This window comes from Lynx rufus, unplaced genomic scaffold (assembly GCF_022079265.1).
Source record: "Lynx rufus isolate CCGP_SWC_20201006 ecotype Redwood Valley unplaced genomic scaffold, mLynRuf1.p SCAF_3, whole genome shotgun sequence".
NCBI classification, from domain to species: domain Eukaryota; kingdom Metazoa; phylum Chordata; class Mammalia; order Carnivora; family Felidae; genus Lynx; species Lynx rufus.
The window spans coordinates 94,992,329-94,994,320 of NW_025814845.1; the positions used below are offsets into that span (position 1 = coordinate 94,992,329).

General features: G+C 43.5%; 1 pseudogene; it reads left to right on the top strand.

The window, feature by feature from the left end:
- The first annotated feature begins 635 nt into the window (after window positions 1-635).
- Window positions 636-1,584, top strand: LOC124521127 (protein MEMO1-like; annotated as a pseudogene).
- The last annotated feature ends 408 nt before the right edge of the window (window positions 1,585-1,992 follow it).

Consider the following 1,992-nt stretch of genomic DNA (forward strand, 5'->3'; position numbering starts at 1 on the left):
AGTGTTCTATTTGTGTGAAGACGTTTATAGGAACTTTAAACTGATGAGGACAACAGACTGTGTGTAAACACTCTGGGAATCTCCTACTATTTACTTGGTCACTGTTTTGCCTAATATTAATTTCAAGACAACTTAGGAACTAAAAAAGAAGAAATAGTATGTTGGAATCATAATTAATAATCATATTTAATTTATGTGATGGGTAATATTTTGTATCCTCTTGGCTGGGCCACGGTGCTCAGGTCTGTGGTCAAACAGTATTTTGGATTTTTCTGTGAGGTCTTTCGTTTGAGATTAATATTTAAATGCATGGGGGCCTTGGAGGTTGCTCGGCGGAATCACCCATGGCTGGAGATCAGCCCCGAGTCCGGGGCCCCATTTTCTGGAGGTCACTGGAGTTTGTGGTGTCTGTTGCTTGCCTCCCCCCCACCCCCACCCCAGCTGCCATCTCCTCCCGTTGGGCTGCAGCCTTCTCCTTTTTCTCCTTCTCCTGAGCGGGGATGCTCTCCTTCATGCTGTGGGCACTTCCTGTGCTGAGCTCCTGGTGTCTTGTCCCCTCCTGGAGTTGTTCCTGCCACTACGACTCCTCATTCATGCTCCTGCACCCTTGCACCGTAGGCAACACAGGCTCCAATATGTCCAACCGAGTGGTGGTCAGGGAAGCTTGTCATGCCAGGAACTAGTACACAGCCTCAGGACCGCAGCTGACTTCAACAGCGAGGTTAGCTTTCACAAGCACAGTCTACGGAAAGAGCCGCGAGAGCCATTATTGCACCCCATGCAGGGTATGCAGTACTGTGGATCTTGTGCTGCCCATGCTTACAAATAAGTAGATCCATCTACTACCCGGAGAATTTTCACCCTGATGCCTTCTCATCCTGTGCCTCTCTTGTGATGTGTACTTTCCAGTGTGGATATATAGAGAACACCTCTGTATGACCTTCATATTGACCAAAAGATTTTTGAGAACTATGGAAGATAGGAATGTTTGAACACATGTCTCTGTAGACACATGAAAATGAACACAGTGTTGAAATGCATTTGCCTTGTACGGGTAAAGCCATGGAAAGCCAGGAAGATGAGTTTACTATTATTCCTATACTAGTTGGAGCTTTGAGTGAATCAAAAGAACAGGAATTTGGAAAACTCTTCAGCAAATACCCAGCAGATCCTAGTAATCTCTTTGTGGTTTCTTCTGATTTCTTCCACTGGAGCCAAAGATTCTGTTACAGTTACTATGATGAATCCCAGGAGAAGATTTATAGATCCATTGAATATCTAGATAAAATGGGCATGAGTATTATAGACCAGTTAGACACTATATTAGCAATTACTTGAAGAAATAGCATAATACTATATGTGGAAGATATCACTGGAGTGTTATTAAATGCTATCGCAGAGCTCCAGAAAAATGGACTGAATATGAGCTGTTTCTTTTTGAATTATGCCCAGTCAAGCCAGTGTAGAATCTGCCAAGATAGTTCAGTGAATTTTGCAGCGGCAACACTCGTGGTCCACTCAAGCTCTGAATCCCCAGAGATGCCACCTGCGCATACTCATTCTCTGTCTGGAGTCCCAGCCTAGCCCTAACCAAGATACTGGTTCTGGTTTGGGGGGGATTCTAGAATCTCAAACTAATAGAACTTTCTTCTTTTCTAGTAGCTGTAGTCCTTCCTTAATTTCAACTCATTAAAAAATGCTTTATAGTTTAGGGCAGTGGAAGGAAGTCTGGCATAAAAATATTTTGATCAAAAAAGATGATGGGGCACCTGGGTGGCTCAGATGGTTAAGTGTCCTACTCTTTATTTCAGCGCAGTTCATGATCTCAAGGTTTGTGAGATCAGGCCCCACATGGGGCTCCATGCTGACAGTGTAGATCCTGGTTGAGATTCTCTCTCTCCCTCTCCATCTGTCTCTTCCCCCCTAATAAATAAATAAACTTAAAAACAAACAAAAATGGCAATGTAAAAAAAAATGACAATGTAAAGGCCC